The sequence below is a fragment of the Rattus norvegicus genome, chromosome 8 (assembly GCF_021556685.1).
Source record: "Rattus norvegicus strain SHRSP/BbbUtx chromosome 8, alternate assembly SHRSP_T2T, whole genome shotgun sequence".
Lineage (NCBI taxonomy): Eukaryota > Metazoa > Chordata > Mammalia > Rodentia > Muridae > Rattus > Rattus norvegicus.
In genome coordinates, this window is record NC_141541.1 from 115,892,488 (window position 1) to 115,911,985 (window position 19,498).

The 19,498-nt window shown below is 51.4% G+C and overlaps 1 protein-coding gene across 8 annotated transcripts in view; it reads left to right on the forward strand.

Moving 5' to 3' along the window:
- The window catches only part of Cacna2d2 (calcium voltage-gated channel auxiliary subunit alpha2delta 2), a 131,690-nt gene that overhangs the window by 67,149 nt on the left and 45,043 nt on the right, over positions 1-19,498 (forward strand).

The window sequence follows — 19,498 nt, forward strand, 5'->3', positions numbered from 1 at the left end:
CGTGATCCCGTTTCTATGAAATATTCAGCAAACACACAGAAATGGAAAGCTAGCTTACTGATTGCTATGGGCTACTGGGGAGGAGATAGGGCTGGTGAATACAGGGTTTCTTTTGATGGTAATGAAAATTTCTAAATTTAACTTATGGTGGTAGTTGCGTGACTCTAATTATACTAAGAACCACTAAAATGTGTGTTTAATGTGACTGGATTTGCTGTCAATTAAATCTCAATAAAGTAATTTTTAAAAAAAAATTAGTACATCCATCCACAACAATGGCCAGGGTCCAGTCAAGACAGTTAACCTAGATCCTCCATATTTAGACCCAATAGAGAAGGCGTCCCCTTTTCCAGTGGCTGGACCCTGCTGTCCCTCATGGTTCCTCTGTCTTGAGTGCCTATGTGCTTGGAAGAGAGTGGTGGGGCTGGCATCTGAGTCTGGTGGAAATGGTTTCTAAGGATCTCCCTGCAATTATGAACCCAGCAAACCCAGAACTGTGCCTAGAAAGCCTAGTCTCATCTGATTTGGGGATCTCCTGGTCACAGATATGAGGAGTCAGTCAGAATACAGGCTGTCACAGAAGGGGTCAAAGGTCTCTACCTACGAGTGTCAAGCCATGTCAAGTCCACCCAGCCAGCACATCACACCCATCCCACTGCCTCTCCCACATGTCTCCTCTTCTGTTTCCTTTCCCCTCACTCACTCCAGACCCCAAGTCTGCACACTGTTTCCTGTCCCTTTCCAAGTTATGGAACATGGCTGACTTGTTCAAACTTCTATTTTAGATAAGTATTTAGTATGTAGCCCAGGCTGGCCCCAAACTCCCATCTTCCTGCCCCTGCCTCATGAGCTGAGATTACAAACATAGACTAGCAAACCTGACTTGCCCACCCAATTAGAGTCCTTCCCTACCCATTAACCCAATACTATAGGAACAGCCAACTGTAAAAACAGAAAAGGTTGGGGCATGACCAGGGACGTGGAGTCTTGGTGTAACTCTCATTCCGTACCCCACATACTCATCCATGGCTGAGAGACAGGATAGATATCTGCCTCCTCTCCACTAAACCAACAGCATCAGCCCATTCCCTGGCACTCACTCAATGACAAATACAAATGATTTTCAACGGAAGAATGATGGGAAAGGGCGCTCACCATTTGGTCAGCCTATCACGAGCCATTCTCATAGCACCTCCCATAGGAAGTCTATACTACTCCATTTAGAGAAGGGGACATGAGGCTTGGAGAGGTCATATGTCAGGACAGGATGCAAGAGACCAGAATTTGAACACAGGTCTTCCTAACTCTGATCCCAGCCTGTGGCTCCCCCACATTCCTGAGGCATGCACTAAGGCTACAACCATGGCCATCCAGCCCTGCCCTGGCCAGGGTCTACCTGCTGCAGCCTGATTCCAGGCTTACCCTATCCCCCCAGAGGACAGAAGGACTGCCTACCCCCTTGGTTCTAATTGTTCAAAGCCAGCTTTGAACTTGATTATGTTTTAAACTTGCTTTTAATCAAGTTCTGATCCTTTTCTTCCTTCCCACATTTGTATGCAGCCTGAGCACAAATGAGGGGAGGAGTTTGGGGGGGGGGTCTTGACCCTTATCCTCTATTCCATTGTTCCTCCCTCCCTGGACCCCATCCAGTAATCCAATTTAAAATCCCTTGATCCGGTCTGGAATCTTAATTTGGGGTTTGCAAAGAGGGAACTGAGCAATGCAGGCCACAAGTTCACAGTGTTGTCCAATCAGCATCGAGCAGATGTCTCTTGACCTGAAGTCAAGAGTCAGATAGAAACCAGCCAGACCAGGACCTTACAAACACAGGGGAGCAGTGTCCCCAGGTCCAGGAGCCATGCTAATCTTTCTGCTTTGGGAACCCTGTCTTCTTGAAACTTCAACTACCCAAAGAGATGAGGCTTTCTAGGGACTTGAATCCCAAAAGGCACAAGAAGGCACCCGAGTACCTATGATACACCGTGAGAACATGGGCAGAATTGAAGTACAATTGTTAGGTCCCCATCCTCTCAGCTGGGATTTTGGCACACAGTCTCTTTCTTGGAAAGGTCATTTATTCGTTATTGTCCCACCCCCCTCCGCCCAATGCTGTCACCAATGTTCACGTGTGGCCAGTTATGTGGTAATCTCTGTGAGTTGGTGCCAAAGGCATGTAGGGAAGGACGTGTTCCCGCCCTCGTGTGCCCACACCTTTCCCTCTCAGGCCCCAACTCCCTCCTCTGTGCGACTTGTGCCTATTAGTCGGGAGGCTATGGTAAGAGGACTGCTTGAGTCCCAGGACCACTTGTCAACATCAAGAGGCCATGTCTCAGAAACATAAATTGAACCAAGGGCTTGTAAGGTCTTGAGGCCCTTCCCTGCCCAGTACCTCGGTTCCCCAACTCTGGAGGCTGTCATTCACAAAGGACAGCAAGTGTCTTTGAGTGCTGTGTTACTTACCACCCATCCCTGGCATCTTTACTTTGTGTCTCAGAGGAGACGGCTTGGGTGAAGTGAGAGGCAAACCCACAGACGAAGCTAAGGGACTGTGGCTCGCTGATTCTCAGAGGATGGAAAGGTCAGGGCCAGGGAACTCAGGACATGGCACCTAGATCAAAGTGTTACTGTGCACATCAGAGTGGAAACTGGCAGTCTGCTCCAAGAAGGCCTTTTCCTTTGCCTTCAGACTCACAAGCCGAGGGCAGGAGCCTTGCTGGGACTCCTGAACCTAGAAATTCAGCAAGCCATACAAACTGGCAGCACCTTCATGTGTGCCACCATTTTATGACCATGAAGCGTTAGCTGTCTACAGAAGACCAGGACTAAGGAAAAAGAAGATGAGGCATTGGCTTCCTCTGACAAGACCTTGACCCGTGATGACCTAGTAGCCTTGGACATATCCTCAACCCCTCACTTTCTTTCTTAGATGATGAGTGTTCCTCCCAAAGTCCCCTACGAGGCTCACGTGGGTGGGGCAGAGGGAAGCGTAGCCTTCAGATCTGAGGGTTCCAGTGGACAGCACCACCGCTGCCAGTGGCCTCTGGAGAATTAGCGTCATTTAAAGAATAAAATTAAAAACCCTTCTGTGCGCAGTCGCCCTGCTTTTGCCACTAATGGCCACTTAACCCAATTAAGCTGACGCATGTTGTCAGCGCGGCCCGGTCTGTTCAGGAATGGAGCTCTGAGCTGGGCGTTCAAAGGCAGGAGGTAAAGGCCAAGGGCTCAGGGACAGATTCCTTTCCCTGTCAGGAAGAGAAGATTCCTCCCAGCTCTGACTCAGTTACCGCTTCCTGTCTGTCTAAAGCAGAGCCTCCCAGCTCCAGAGGAATCTTGAACTGGATCCGTCCTTGCTGCAGGGCCTGCTCCCAGCCCTGGAGGGTGTTTGGTAGCATCCTTACCCTCTACCCACTAGATGCCAGTAGCACAACACTCCAACAGTTGTGTCTCTGTTAAGAAACAGTATAGCCCGCCATTCCCAGGTCAGATGGCACGAGTGATGTGACAGGCAGTGGGGCAGCGGGGACGTGCAGAAGCCGTAGGGCAGCTTCGGCAAGAGAAAGGTTCCCTTTCTTCTAAAGGGGCAAGAAGGAAGACTGCCTGGAAGAGGCAGCAAAGGGATGAGGGTTGGGTACTGCAGCGGCTAGAGGCCAGTTCTGCTGGATCCAGTGGTGCATTCATTGATGAGGGTTCAACAAATAGGTTGTTCCTGGGAAATCCAGGCCAAGAGTCATCCGCCAAGACCTGGCCCCTGGTAGGAACTTTGCACACATCTGTGGAACAAACACGTGGTTCCAGGTTCCGCTGGAGCTCAGCTTCTGGGGTCGGACTCCAGTTCCAAGAAGCTGAACCGGGCACAGTAATGGCGGGCTGACAGGCGAGGGAGCCTGTAGCACCCACTGCCTCCGCCCACCCTTCTCGGAGCAATTAAAAGGTGTTTATGTGGGGCTGGCAGTGGCTTCTGCCTCCCCTCCATTACGAACATTAAGAGATCTTGACCCTTCCACTTTCCTGCTCTTGAAAGGAGCTGCAGACACGTGGAGCCAATTAGGCGCACGCGTGGGCGCCAAGGGCCTGAGCAGCCTTTTCTCCCTGATTGCGGCGTTTACAGCTGATTATTCTCCCCTCACCCAAACAGTGCTGCTTCCTGGCAAGGTGCCACCCAGAGGAGCCGGCTGGGGGCCCCTGGGGACAGGGGAAGGACTGGATTAGCAAATGGGTATCTATTGAATGTCTTTCATATGTGTGGCTGGAAGGGAGAGGGTGGGGTCAGGGATGGTGGTAGCAGGGGCCCAGGTAGCAGTGAGGTTTCTTCTAAACCACCATTTGGGGATGGAGATCAGAGAAGGCACCTCAGAGGAGGTGACCTAAATGTGTGTAGAAGCTGATGGTCATTCCACACACCCCCAAGCATTCTGTCCTTGGAGTCGGTCAGCACGAACAAGAGAAAGACGTTCCCGGTGAATATTGAGAGCGGAGCCCTCCTCTCCTACTTATATCCAGGGTGGATGGCCAGGAGATCCTGAAATCCTTCAAGACTCCATGCTGTCCTGGTGGAGCCAAGAGCTAGTCTCCCAGGTTGTTAGAAGGACCATGCAGGTATAGTGTGGCTGGGGCATAGCCAAGGGCCCTCCAATGTCCCTTCGTTCCTTGGCCTTCACCTGCCAACTGACTCAGACCTGTCGGGCCTCCCGAAATGCCAGGTTGCCTGTTTGGATCTGGTCCCCTCAGGACTCCAGTGGCCTTTTGCAGCAGTCTGCTCACCTGGGACCTGCCGAGAAGAGGGCTACTGCCATCCTGTAGCACCTGCCAATCAAAGGAAGAGGTTGATTGGTTTGGGGTGCAACAGCTCTAAGGTCTAAAAGGTGGAGGCACACTCCACCCTATAGCTGAGTTCTCCTGGCGAAAGGTTGTCAGACAGGGACTGCTGGCTTGTATGTATATCCGGAAGCAACGTCGCCCTGACCCAGGGACAGAACCAAATAAATGACGCCAGACCCTCTATTCTGCTCCCCAGACAAGGCCTAAGCTCAGGGGCGACTACTGTCTACTTGGGCCCACTCCTCTGGGACTGGTGGGGGTAGGGAGTCCTAGCTGGCAAACGGACAGATCCTAAGAGGTAGAGGAAAAGGACCTACAGGTGCCACAGGGACAAACCAGACTAATTTAGGATCACAGAAGTGAGAAATTTAATTGATTTTTAATAGCATGTGGCCCTTTGTTCTGAAGTCATTGTGTGACAGGGCTGGGGAGGGTAGCAGTGTGCCAGCCAGGCTGATCCTGGCCCTCTGGGCCCCAGATCTCAAGGAGACAGACAGTCAGTCACCTTTAGGGTGTCAGCGTGCAGATTTGCTACCATGGGACTGAGAAGTCTAAGAGGACAGCCTGGAGGTGGTGGCAATTTAAACTGGGCCTTAGAAGACAGACGCAACTGTCAAAAGCAAAAAGAAGGAATATCCCGGCAATGTCTAGTCCAATATCGCCCCAATAAGGAGCATGAGCAAAGGGTGCAGCCTGTGCCTCAGTTTCCACTGCAGGGAAGAGGTGATGTGGCAGAGGTGAAGTTAGGGACAGGACTCACTCACTGCCTGATATCTGGAGTGTGCCTCTTTAAGCATGGTCCGTTCTCCCAGCATGCTCTGGGAGCAGTCTCACCCCGTTTTCTAAGCTTCAAAGCCGTCCAATAGGCAGCACCTCCCTGGTGACAGTGGCTGCCCTTGGGAGAAAGCACTGGGACTAAAGTTGGTGTCACTGCCCTGGGGGTGGTAGACATAGGGGCAGTAAGAAGGGCTTATCAGGTCACAGGATACCCAGCATTTCAGACACCTCGTTCAGCTTCTGTTTAGTGAGTACCTAGGACTTGCCCTGTTGTGTGCAGGCCCAGTCCTAAGTCACCACGGGTACAGCAAGGTGAATAGACTTACGGGAGTACAGTCTGCTGGCAGTGACAGTGTTGTGATCTGTGTCACAAAGTATGGTACCTGGGGCTAAGCCTAAGGGACCCAGGAAGAGAAAGATTTAGCCAGGGGAGAAGGAAGAAGAAGGAAGGAACACAGAAGTTCAGGGACCAGAAGTCGACCTTCAACCCCACCCAGTCTGCCCTCACTCTTCTGGGGTCTTGACAAGGAACCCCTGTTCCCAACTTGCATCTCCCTGGCTCCCAATGTCCAGGCTACGTACGTGGTGCTTCCCACCTCCTGGTGTTGGGAGGCTGGTTCACAGCCACTGACTCTGTGTAGCAGCCTCTCTGTGTTTGCCCACTCTGTTCCTCAGCGGCCGTATCAACACCAGCTAGAGTCAAGCTGTGGAGATAGCTGAACGTGAGGCTTCATCCTCCTGCCGCCCAGGACCAGGGCTCCAGCCTTACCTGGCAGGATCAGGGTCAGTGAGGTCTCCCCACACACAACCCAGGCAGGTCCACAGGAATGCCAAGTATAGATAATAAAGCAGAGACCTGGAGCCGGGGAAGGCCGGCTCCCTGTACACAACTTTCGACTTCTGGGCATATGCAGTCTTCCAGGCTGTGAGACTAAGTGGAGGGTCCCCAGCCTTTTGTGCACAACCTCCCATAACCTCAAGACCCTTTCTTCTGCCTGTGTGTCCCCAGTCACCAAGTCCAGCAGCCTAAAAGAAACCTAAGCGTCAGGTAGGTGACCAGAGGAATAGATGGGCGGTAAGCAGAAACAGGACGAGGGACAGAGACTCCAGGAGGCCATGAGCCAGGGAAGCCGATGTCCATACAGGAGCTGTATCAGCCTAGCGCAGTGGGAATGAGCCGATACCTCAGAGAGGGTGCCGAGGCTTGTCCTCAGAAGCAGATGGGAACAGAAGGCCAGAGGGCAATGAAGGAGTAGGTTCTCCAGAAGTGTCTTGGAGATGGCGTGCTGGGAGCAGGGCCAGTACCTGGGTAAAGAGGCAGGTGAGGTCACAAGTGCAGCCCCGTCATATCAGCGTCAGGGGATTCTGCTAACTCGTTTGGTTCATTTCTCTGCTTGGTTTCCTTACGTGGGAGATGGGTGTGAAAAGCCCGTCCAGTGGCTTTTCTGACTGATCCCCTCTGACTGAGACTCCATAGAATTGTGCCTAGGAAGAGAAGCCTAGAGGGAGAGACTTGGGCTTTTCTGAACTTGCCTTCGGGGACCTGATGAGGAAGGTGTCCTCACTTCACTTTGGGATTCTTCGGAAAGGCATCCCCGTTACTTGGAAGCACAGAACGGTGGCACTGAACCCAAGGCTAGAGAAAAGAAGGCAGTTGTGGGGCCTCCATTAATCCTGGGATTCACCGGAAAAAAATACAATTCCACCATTCTGGGCCAGATTTGAAGCAAGCTTTATTAAATATTAAATATTGATCAAGAGATGGACTTTTGTCAGGACCATTCCCTGGAATTTCCCAGCTGAGTGGCTCCAAGACATGTGCTGCAGGGGTTATAAACACAAACCCATAGGCCACCATACTCTCTCTGAAGCTGCTGTTAAAGTCCATACAAAGTCTACAACTTCCAGCATTCCAGGCAGTTACCTGGTCCTTGGGCAAGTGGGGCTTATAGGTTAACTTGGGGTGTTATGTTTGCCCCTCAGAGAGCAGGAGAAAAGATTCTGAAAGAGGAAAACGCCTCAAGGTAGTGGACAACCCAGCTGAGTCCAGGATGGCTTCACTGAAACAGAGGAGCAGAGCTAAGTGCTTGAGTTCTGAAGTGAGTGGGCAGTTAGTTCCAGCACAGGAAGTGGGGGACTCACAGGAAGTGGGGGTACTCAAGGGAAAGGAAAGACCATCATAGGTGTCAAGAGAGGGGTTCAAGGCCTACAGCCTTATGTGGAAGAGTGGAGGAATCTTAGAATCAAGCGGGACAGCACAAGTGGATTGACTGCAGTGGGGTTGGGAGGTAGGAGTCTGGGACACTTCCTGGTGCTGGCATATAAAAGGTAGGAGATATTGGATGAGTGTGGGCTGCATGGTGAGACCAAACCCCCAAGAACCTAAAGACATTGTCAAGAAGTGGGCACTTGCTGCCTTTCTCCTAGCCACCTTCCTCAAATGCTTGCTGGCCTCCTCTCCAAGAGGCAAACCTGGAGCTTATGGGATAGAGCAGTCGGATCCTCATGGGCAAGGAGTGGCGAGAGCATAGACGCTCTCAAATCCCAGGGTCTCGTATAACTTGTAATAACTGTGTGCAGTGAATGCACACAGCCTTGCCTGCCATTCACAGGGCTGGCAGCCCTACTTACTCCCAGAGCTGGGGACCTCAGGGTCCTGCTTCTAGACCGTTTTTAGATAGGGTCCAGGGTCCTAGCCACTTGGGAGAATTGGAGCCAGGAGGTAAGCCACAGTCTATGAACAGTGACAACCCGGATTTGTGAACATGGTCTAATTCAGGGGACCACTGACTCCTCCCCCCCCCCCGTTCTCCAAGCCTCAGGCAGGAATACCAAGTTCCACAATGACACGGACCTTTTCCTACCACTGACCTGCACACCTGGGCTTCCTTTTATCCAAGACTCCTCTGCTAATCTCATCTCTCTGAGTGACTACCGTGTAATTAGTTCATTTTGCAAACTATTACATCTGTCATATTTTCTGTTCACCTTTTTCTCTTCCAGGAAAGGAGGAAAGGGTTAGGGTAGAGAGAGACTTCTGGGTGTAGGGACATCTCATAGGTCAGCTTTACCCACCCCCCAAGCAGTGACACCCCACCCCCTTAATACATTCCAGCTCCAGCCCACTAAGTAAATGGAAGTCAGTAGATTGGGCCTGAAGATGTCAGAGCTCTTCCCATGCCAGGACAAAAGGACTACACAGAACTTACCGAACCCCTTCCCAAGAGGATTCACCCATTTTGTTCACCCCCAGGCACTGCCCAACTGCAAGGTTCAGACTAGTAAAATACATGGTGGCGTTGCTCGCCCAGGACGCAGCATGTGATAGGGGAGGGTGTGGTAAGCTAGGTGTACGGGAGTGGGCAGAGGTGATGGATGAGCCCTCTGGCAGGGGCTACTTGGAGCCATCGACTACGGACAAGATACATATAGAACTCCAAAGTGGGGTGCATGCACCTTGGCCCTTAGCCAAACAGGACAGCTCCAGACCAGCCTCATTGTCCTGGGATCAGAAATGTCTGGGGTTAGGCAGAGGGAATGGTTTAAAACCTCAGTTAAAGTTGATTGGTTGTTGGTTGGTTTTGTGTTGATATTGTTTTAAAACAAGGTCTTGCTAGGTAACCCAGGCTGGCCTCCAGTTTTGGTGATCTTTCTGCCTCAGACTTCTGAGTGTTCATAGTATTAATGTGCTAGCATGCCCGGCGTTAAGCTTTTAATCAGAACTGTTCCAGGTCAGCCATCAGAGCTGAGCCCCATGTACCCATTCCCCTACTGAGGCTGCTGCACAGGGTCCAAGCCACTGATGCTGTGCAGTGCACAAGGCAACTGGAAAAACTGGTTGGAGTCTTAGCTGGCATGGCCTACTTTTCTGCTCCCTGCCCCCCTTGTCTCCCCGCCTTTTCTTGCTGTGATTCCCTCGGGATGTGAATCCTTTTAAACTTTTAATTAAAAACATTCTCTTTTCTCCCTTCAAGGTTTACTTCCCTGTGATTTTCCTCTTAGAAGACGGGATGGGGGAAGGCAAGGAGTTGAGGTCAGAACTGTCTGGGTCTCCAGTGATGGATCCTGGGAACCAGGCTCTGGCCCCAAGGAGGCTGCCCCGCCCCTCACCGTAGCTTCCCAACTCTGCCAGGGGAATAACGTCTAGTCATGTTCAGTGTGGAGCTTCTGGGGGCCTCCCGTGTGCCACCACTCCATCTTGCATTGTCATTCAGGGACATAGCATGTGCCCATTAAACAGGACTTCCCTGAGTAAAAGGGCCTCCTGCTTCTCCGTGAAGGTGCCGTTAGCTGTGGTGGATTCAGGGTCATATATGAGTCCACGGGTTGCAAACTAAGCAAGTACCCACCAACCAAGTTACAGCCCAGGACTGACACCAGGAGTCTCAAGGTCACTAGTGAGGTCACCCAAGCATCACATGTCAAATTCCCAAGTTAGAGCTCAGGGGCACGTTGTCAGATCTTGGCTCACAAGATCAAGGCCCCAGGGATGTGGAAGATTCAGGTTCGTGACATCAGGGAACCAAAACAGAATCTTTAATCACAAGACTGGAGGGGGCTAGTCCATCTCTTTCTCCAGGCCAGTGACCTGTTACTCTATACTGACTCTAGAGGGAGTTGCTACCATGTCTCCAGGTCCCTGCTCCACCATTAGAATTGTTTAAAAGTTCTTCATTGGGTCAAACCATGGTTGTTCTTGCTGAACCCTAAGCAGGTCCTCAGCCCCATCTCTAGAGAATTTTAGGAGGTACTCTCTCCCAAAAGCTCCCCGTAGCCCCAAGAATGGAATGGAGCCTCCACCCCCATATTCCTAGTACTCCACACTTCTGCAGTTTGAGTGGTTCATAAACTCAGAGATCTACCCAGGGATATCCTGAGATGTTCCCTACAGGTTGTTTATCTCTCTGCCCTCAAGGCAAAGGCCCTCCCCATATAAGTCCCTAGATGCTTAAAAACTCAGGATTCAAGACTGGCAGGCTCCAGCCATGAGAGGAACAGAGTCATTACCAAAGGATCGAATGCCTTTAGGGGACCCCTTCCCTCCCTGCCCCTCTTCTACTCTGTCTGAAGCAATAGCAATAGTCACAGCCAGGAGGTCCCAGAGAAGGGGCTGAGATGGATGTGTCAGCCCTGTGGAGCTAGAATCACACACACACACACACACACACACACACACACACACACACACACACACACACACCTTCTAGGCTGCCCTCAACATCCCTCCTGAGACACACCGCATGCCTCCTGCTTAGCAGACCTCTGAGAGCACCCCAGCTAGCCTTCGAGTTAATGCTAAAGGGGTATCTCCACGGTAATAGGGGTAACTTGGGGGCCATTTCAGAAAGGCAGAAAGCAATCATGGCAGCAAATGCCTGCAGTGCCAGGACTTCAAAGGTAGAAGCAGAACAGTTAGAGGTTCAAAGTCATCCTCAACTACATAGCGAATCTGAGGCTAGCCTGAGCTACTTATCTACTAATAAATAAATGAACAGGAGCTAGGGAGATAGCTCAGTTGGTAAAATGCTCGTTGTGCAAGCATCAGCTACCTAAGTTCTGGACCCTGGCACCCATGTGAAAGGCCAGGCAAAGTGGCACATACCTGTAATCCCAGCACAGGAAGGTGGAGACAGAAGGATCACTGAAACTTGCTGGCTAACCAGTCTAGCCAATTGGTGGGTTCAGGGTTCAATAAGCAAATTTATCTCAAAAAAAAAAAATAAGGCAGAGAAGGGATTGAGGAAGACAGGTACACACACACACACACACACACACACACACACACACACACACAACAACAAACCAGAAGGGTATGGAGGAGCACACAGTAGGGATTGTAGAGGTTGTGCAGGGTGAGATGGCAGAGGGCAATTGGAGACCTGAACCTCAGATTCGGGATTGCATCCAGGCATCGGAACCGTGACGGCCTCTTTGGGAAGGCCGAGTTCACTCTTAAAGACTTGTGCCCATTCAGGCTGTCCAGCCCTGCTGAGCCCTGGGCAGCACCTGCTTGCACTGCAGGTCTTCTGTGGTTCTAAAGATGTAGAGTCATAAGAAAGGAGCCTGAGTGTCCCTCTTCTGGCCAAAGGAGCAAAGATATGGCCTTGCCTCTTGTAGTACCGCCAGCTTCTGGCTCTTCTGTGGGGACCCATTAATTCCCGGCCTAAGGATGGCAGTGTTCTTCCTCCCACTGTAGCAGACTTCAGTCTTCCCTAAACCACATCATTTATTCATTCCCCAAGCATGCTAGAAAAGCCTAGAGAGCTGGGAGAGGCAAGGAAAAGCACTGTTCATTCAGCTCCTTCAAGGTTCCTGCTGCAGCAACCCGACATCGGACAAGTCTCCAGGTGAACCTGCTTGGGCACCACATACACATAGACAAAACCAGTGCCTATGGTCTCCATTTCCAGAAGCCTCCAGACCCCACCACCAGCCCCAGCATCCCTCTGCCTTCCTAGACACCTTGCCTCCCATGGTGCATCCTTTTAACACCATCTTCTCTTCTCGTTCCTCTTTAAGCCCCTCTACCTTCTGGAGATGTTTCTAGGTTTGTTTTAATAGCATGTGATGTTGTTTTCAGCCAGGGAACTCTCAGAGGAGGGTCATACCCTCAATCTGAAGAGGCCCAACCATGGCCTAAGGAAGGACAAAGAGGAACCAGATCCCAGCTGACTTGAGAAAATCTAGTCTAAGGAACTGTAGCACAGTGGTAAAGGGCTTGTCTAGTGTGCCTGAGGTCCTGTATTCAGTGTCCAACACTGGGGTGGGGGTGGGAGACTGGTTCAGAGTGAGCTGTAGCCATAGCAGTGACAAGGTTCCACAATGAGGGTGACTGAGCTGAAGAGATATTAGATAGAGAGGAATAGCATTCTGGGCAGAAGGAACATGTCTGTACAAATGATAAGAATGAAAATGTATCAGAATACACAGACATTCAGTGTCCTCTGTCTTGTGCTTGTATAGGCAGCCAAGGCCCTTCTATCATCCATTCATTTGTTTATTTAAGAAGAGGTAGTTACTGGGCCCTGAGATGATTGTGATTGTAGGGGGGGTGGGAAATACCCCTGTGTCCCACAGAAGGCTGTCCTGCCTGTTGGAAAAATGGCAGAAGAGAAAAGTTAAGGGGTTGGGGATTTAGCTCAGTGGTAGAGCGCTTGCCTAGCAAGCGCAAGGCCCTGGGTTCGGTCCCCAGCTCCGAAAAAAAAAAAAAGAAAAGAAAAGAAAAAGAAAAGAGAAAAGTTAAGTCCTGTGAGAGCTTGCTAGCATGCAGGCACTCCACAAGCCCTGAGCAGAGGTATGACAGAGGTGTGTAGAGCCTTAAGGAGTGTCTAGCAAGGTCCCAGCCCTGTTTCCAGCAATTTGCCCTTATTTGGTATTTGGTAGCAAGCTTTCAGAGATCCTCGTACATGGGAAGGCCCATGACAATCCAAGTGTATACCCTTCATTATAAAAATGGCAGAACTGCAGCCCTGGGCCTGTGACTCAAGTCCCTGGTGCTCCTGTAACAGGAATATAATCCTATTGGTGAGGCTTTTCCATATCCAAATCCAACCTTGAAGAGGCTCCTGCCTCTCTGCACAGCATCTCCTACAGCCCAAAGGTTGAATTGCAGGCCTGAGAGACTCGTTTTGGGGTAGAACCAGATGTGGCTAGACACCCTCAAAGTGAAGCCGGTGTCTTTTTCAAGCCAGTAAGTACAACTGGGGACCCAGGGCATCCCCTGGCCTTCCATGTACCCCCATAGAGTGGCAACATGATTCCTAGCCTGTCTGTCATACTGGGCCGCTGTGAAAGTGGAGAGCCCTGTGCTCCCCAGAAGAGCTTTCTGTTCAGGGGGGCATAGAGCTTGCCTACCCTGTGTGGTGGACCAATGGCTGGCTTTTCCTCCTCCTCAGTGGCCCTGAAGCCATTCGTCACTTACAAATTCTCTTCATTTCTAAATAAAATGATTTGTTAATTTGAGTGAGTGATCGCCACTCGTCCAAGCCTCTTTGCAGGCCCAGGAACAGCTTGTGGGCTCCCGGAGCCCCGCGCCGCAGGCCTGGCGCAGACTTGCAGGGGTTGTTTTCGATTTAAATGTGAATTGAATGAGGAGAAAAATGTTTCTCTTGGCAATTCCATAGGAGCTCGCTCTTCTGACAGATGTTGGAGTTTATTATCCCATCGGGCTTGCGTTTTGTCGAGCAGAATTGCTAATTATTTCAGAGGCCTGGCCACAGCCAAAGAAGGAAAGGAGGTGGCAGGCGTGGCTTTGGGCGGAGTCTGTTGATGGGCAGGTGCTGAGACTAGAGGCCCCTGCATGCCCTCCTCAAATCTGCAGACATTTTGGATTAAGACCTGCCCTGCCCGCCCTTTGGTTTCTGTTCTGTGTGGTATTCTGGAAGAGCAGCAAGGCCTTTTGTTCCGGCACTGCTTTGACCTTATGGCAAAGATACTAGAAGGTCACATTCGGGATATGAATTGCTTGTGTTAAGTGGGTCCACAGGTGGGGGTGGGGGTGGGGAGGTGTACATATCTTTGGAACCACAGCTCTGTGCAGGTCTGCCGAGATTTAATATGCCTGAGCACTGTTTCAAGTCACACAGGCTGGTGTGGCTTTGTGAATCTGATATATATATATATATATATATATATATATATATATATATATATATATATATATATATATATATATTTGTGGGGCATGGGCATCAAGATATACTACTTCTGCTGCTGTTGCAAGGAGAAGGAGGCCTTGGGGACTAGACCTCAGGAGGAATAGGCCAGGAGTGGCCATGGCACCATTCAGATCCTGCAGAGAACCCCAGATTCCAATGAGGGAAATTGAATTAGGAGATGGGTTTCGAGGTAAGAGCCCTGACCTCTGGTCTGTTTCTAATCTGGGCCTGAGCCTCACTGTGACTGCACACACCTGAGTCTGAATCCACTGAATTGTCCCTTACACTGGTGGAGTGGGGGTGTGGCAGTTCCCCTCTGACACTTGGCAGTCTCTTACAGTAGCCTCTGTAAATAGCCCCTTCCTCCACCCCTCCCCCAGCCCGGATCCTGAGCCTCCAGACAATAGGCTGGGTGTGCTGACTGTCCCATCTCTGTCAGCTCAGGGATGTTACCCAGTCCCCACCCGGTCCTTACCTTCTTCCCACCTCCTACCCTGAAGCTGAGGCCCAACTAAAGCTCAGCTTCCTAGGTTTTTGATAAAGGCGACAGCAGCTGGGTGGGATTTTATAACCCTAATTAACACAAGATTCCCTGGGGTCTCAGCTCTAGAATCCTGATGCAAACTGAGACCTGCAGAGCACAAAGTAAGGAAGGTCCATTGTGAAGCCAGGTAAGGCAGGACAGAAACTCAGCCTTTCCCTGCCCCACTTCTGGCCCCTGGTAGCCCCTAAATGGAAGACACTGGGGAACAGGGAGGGGTTCCCAGCCGTCCTCAAGCCGAGACCTAGACCGTGCCAGGCATTTCTGATTGACCATGTGTCCCTGGGAATACGCAGTCTCTCCTCTGTATAAAACTCCACCTTGACATCCTTCCATTAAATAGGGCATGTTCAGAAGAGAAAATTGCTACTATTTTCCCCTCTTACTTCACTGTCATCAAAAATTGATCCCATATTGCATCCTTATTTCAAAGAACGAGCTAAAAAAAAAATAAAATAAAAATTCCCACTCCTCAGAGCAGCAGCTGCATCAAGCTTTCCACCTCCACCCCAAAAACAGAAAGAAAGGGAAGGAAACGTGACCCACTGTGGAAGGGTGCCTGCTGGCCGGGCTGAGGCTGTCGAGCTGTCCTGACTTTGGGAAACACGTGACCTGGCCTTGCGGAGGGCTGGGTACTCAGCTGTGCGGGCAGAGGGGGTTTCGATCTGGTGAGATGCGGTGGAGAATGGGGAAATGGGGGAGGCTAATTTGGATCTAAATGGAGCGATTCGTTATCTCGATAAGAAGCATCTTGTTTTCCAGGGAGACGGCTGTGCCTGCCAGATGCTGGCCTGCCTGCCTGTCTAGTCAGGGTGGTGGCTCGGCACAGGGCCCTACAGGCAGTCCAACCCCACCTCGCCGCCTCTGCTGCCTGGCTGGGCCTAGTCCTCAGTTCGTTTGGCAGCACGTCGAGTGGCTTTTTCATATACTAGATGAGTAACAAAGACAGGGCAAAGGGACAAGATAAGACACCGGGGCCATGATCAGGCACCTAGCCTAGCTGAGCAGACAGGCTGTGACACTGAGTCACCTAAAAGCTAAGGGAGATCCAGGGTTTTGTATTTTAACCAGAAGACATTTAGGTCAGTTCCCCTGGGAGCCTCATCTAACTTGCCCAGGGGTTAGGGGCTCACAGGATGGTGATGGGGTGTCATGGAGACAGGCAGAAGCCCCTCCCCTGTACTATGAGTTCTGTGAGGTTGGGGTCAGGTCCTACTTACCCTTCCTGTGTCTCCAGCACCCAACACCCCACAAATAGTGTTGGCCGGTAGCAGAAAGAAGAAGAGCCCTCAGTGTCACCATTTCATTTATCCCTCATTGTGTTGGCTGTGATGAGATAACACAAAACAACATGATCCGAAGGCTAGGACGAAGGCCAGGAGGGAGGACAAGCGGTGGACAGATTAAGGTCTCATTGGAGGTGGGAACCAAGCAGGCCTTAGTCAGGAAAACCCACTTGGCTGGGCCTCGGTGGCAAGGGCTGAGACCTGTGTGTCTAGGAGCCAGCGCTCAGTAACCCCTTCACCTCCATCCCCAGAAGAAAGTTCCATCACCCAGCTCCTTAGAAACAATCAAGCACACAAAGGTAATTGCTTGGCCAAATGTTAAGACCCAAATGCCATGTGGACATGTGTGGAAATGGCTGTATGCTCTCCCGTGCTGATTCCCAAGTCTACACATATTCTGTTCATATGTGCACACAACCTCTTCCTCTAACTAGAAGCCTATCACTCCCAGAATGGCAAAGCTAATGGTCACAAAGTCAGGATGAAACCCCTTACCCACTCTCAACTAGCCACAACCCCAACATCCCCTTGTGTCCCTCAGTGGAGAGCCAAGAGACCATAGTCACCCCCTTTCCTGCGGAGCTGGTCTTGGAAATAAGGTAGCAACATAGGGCTCCAGAGTATTGGAAAAGACCTTACCCCAGGAGAAGTCCAGACCCCAAAGCAGTGGGCTCTGAATGAGGTAGCCTGGAGACCTCTGCATGGGCCGAGGCTGAGTTGGCATGGAGAGGTCCTGGCTCCATGGATTCAAAGAAGCAAACAGACCTCAAGAGCGAGTATGTTCCAGGCAAGCCTTACCCCTCCCCCTTTGCCTCGGTTTCTCCTTCTCTGAAGTGGGATAAGGATGCAGACAGCATTTTCCCTTAGCCCTTTACAGATGTGCATGGATGACCGATGCTGCCCAAGCCGTTCCACAACTCCACTGTGTTCTTCCAGTGAAGAGGTCCTTGCAGGCAGTGACCTCTATCAAGACAGAGCTGCTGGGGGCTGAGAGATGGCTCAGTGGTTAAGAGCATCCGTTGCTCTTCTAGACCTGGGTTCAGCTCTCAGTCACATGACTGCTAACTGCTAACTGTAACTCCAGTTTCAGGAAATCTAAGGCTCTCTCTAGCTCCGGTTGGTCCTGTACCATGTGATACACAGACACAGATGCAGACAAAAGCAGACACAGAAAATAAAAATGTAAAAAGACAGAGCCATTGCAGCTGCTTCCAAAGGGTCAGTGATCAACAACTAAACTATAACAGTGCCCCCAGTCCCAGTCTCTTGTGCCACAAGGGTCCCAAGCTGTGCCTACCAACAGGGCACTATGGGAAGAGGTCTTCTGGCTGACCGTGGGTGAACACAAAGCTTTATGTACCTTCTCTAGAGTGCTTTCTATAAAGACATAGTCTCAGTATGTAGCTCTGACTGTCCCGGAACTCACTATGTAGACCAGGCTGGCCTTGAACCCATAGAGCTCCTCCTGCCTCCACCTCCCAAGTGCTGGGATTAAAGACGTGTGCCTCTACATTTGGCCTTCAGGGTCCTCTTGCCACCTCAGCCTTGGTCTATCCTAGCAAAGAGCTTGGGCCACCAAGCTCTCCTCCTGCCCCTTGGGTCTCTTCCTAGATCCACAGTGTTTCCATATTCATATTACTGATCCATGGGCAGCTGAAGACCCCCTTCTTCCTCTGAGGAGTTTCCAAGTTATCTCTTGAGCTAATCCATGAGTGGGGGGAGGAACGTACCCACACAGCCCCTGGGAGAACCCCTGCTCTGTTCACAGTGAGCTATGACTGGTAACTGCCTCCGAGTACCTCCGAGTCTCAGCTTCATCTGTACAATGGGGTGAGGATGGATCTGCTTTTGGGGGTTTAGTGAGCAGCACTGAGATCCGGTGATGTCATCGCTTGTTGCAGCGCACAATGCTGGTGCTGAGTCCAATCGATGTTCTTCCAGGTGCAGGAATTCCCGAGGCCACTCCCAGCCCCACAGATCTCTCAGTATGAACGCCAAGTGCCGGGATTGCCGGCACGAGGCTCAACACGCAGCTCCTCTGTTTTCTGGTCAATACAATCAAAAGTAGATGCTTCTATTGTCCCATTTCACGGGGAAGGAAAACGGAGGCTCGAAAGGCTGAAATCTCTCTGTTAGGATGGGTGTGAGTGCAGTGTGGGGCTATCACCTGGAGGATCTTTCTCACACAGAGTCCAAACCAAAGGGCTGAGAAAGCAGAGGCTGAGCCAACCTGGATTTAGGAGTCTCTTCCTTAGGCATAGCATAGTGGGGACCTGATTCCCAGACCCTTGATCCAGTGGGTAGGGGAGCTGAGTTCTGAATGGAAGTGGAGATGGTATAGATGCCCTAAATAGGCAGGTATGGACTGCACAGCTACCACCCCACCCTCTCCAGCGGTACCAAGGCTATGTGGTGGTTGCTAGGCATCTGTAGGGCCCAGGTGGGCTCTACCTGTCATGGAGCGGCCACGCAGCATGAGGTAGGCACGAGGCCCAGGCAGGAGCAAGGCCGCCTCCGCCTGCCCGCCCTCCTCTCACTTGGCAGCAGCACACAGAAGCCATTAGTGCCTGGCAGTCCGTGTCCCACAGCTCTGACAAACGCCTTAAATGTTGTCGCCACGGCTCCAGCTGTCCCGCCGGCCGCCTTTACTCCTCATAATAACCAAGTGTCGAGGCTGATTGCAGCAGCGGGACGCAGCCAGTATTCAGAGCGGCTTTTACACTGGGCGTTTCCACCTGGCAACCAGGCTGTGCCCACCCTGCCTTCCACCTCCAGGCCTTTGTCTGGTTGTCACTGTTGCCAAGGCTCTCAACATGACCCCCGGGCAGCTGGTGCCCAGCCTTATGTCCAGGGTAGGACCCACGTTGGCTGCCACCAAAGCTAGTGGGCAGTCTCAGGCATCCACTCAAAGCCACATCCTGGGTGGAAATACATGGCTTCAATTCCCACCCTTCCGTGACCTCTGTGGGGAGCCCTGTCTTCACCTTGGTCCAGCAGGGAGGCAGAGAGGTCAGAGGCTGGTGCTGGTGTGGATAAAGGCATATTCTGGTTAGAACACTGCCATTCCATCGCTGCGTCATCTTGGGCAAGTGACTCACACTCTCTGAGTCTTGGTTCCCCTTGTCTGTAGAATGAGGATACTGACTGGGGTTCATAGAGCTGAGAGGAAGGATTGGGTGGAGCAAGGCACGGATAGCAATGAAGAGCTCGGTGTAAGAGGCGTGGCCATGCGGCTCAACACCCCGGGGCCCCTTGGCAAGAACAAAGAACTAAGCTGCTCACCCTGACCTGCCCCATGCATCTCTACTCCACACCTCTGTTCCAGCAGAGGCTCCCACTTGGGACCCCTCCCCTCTGTCTGACATTGTCCCTCAGGTTTTGTCTGCTGCCCTCCTTTCCCAAAGCCACCCTCCCCCTTG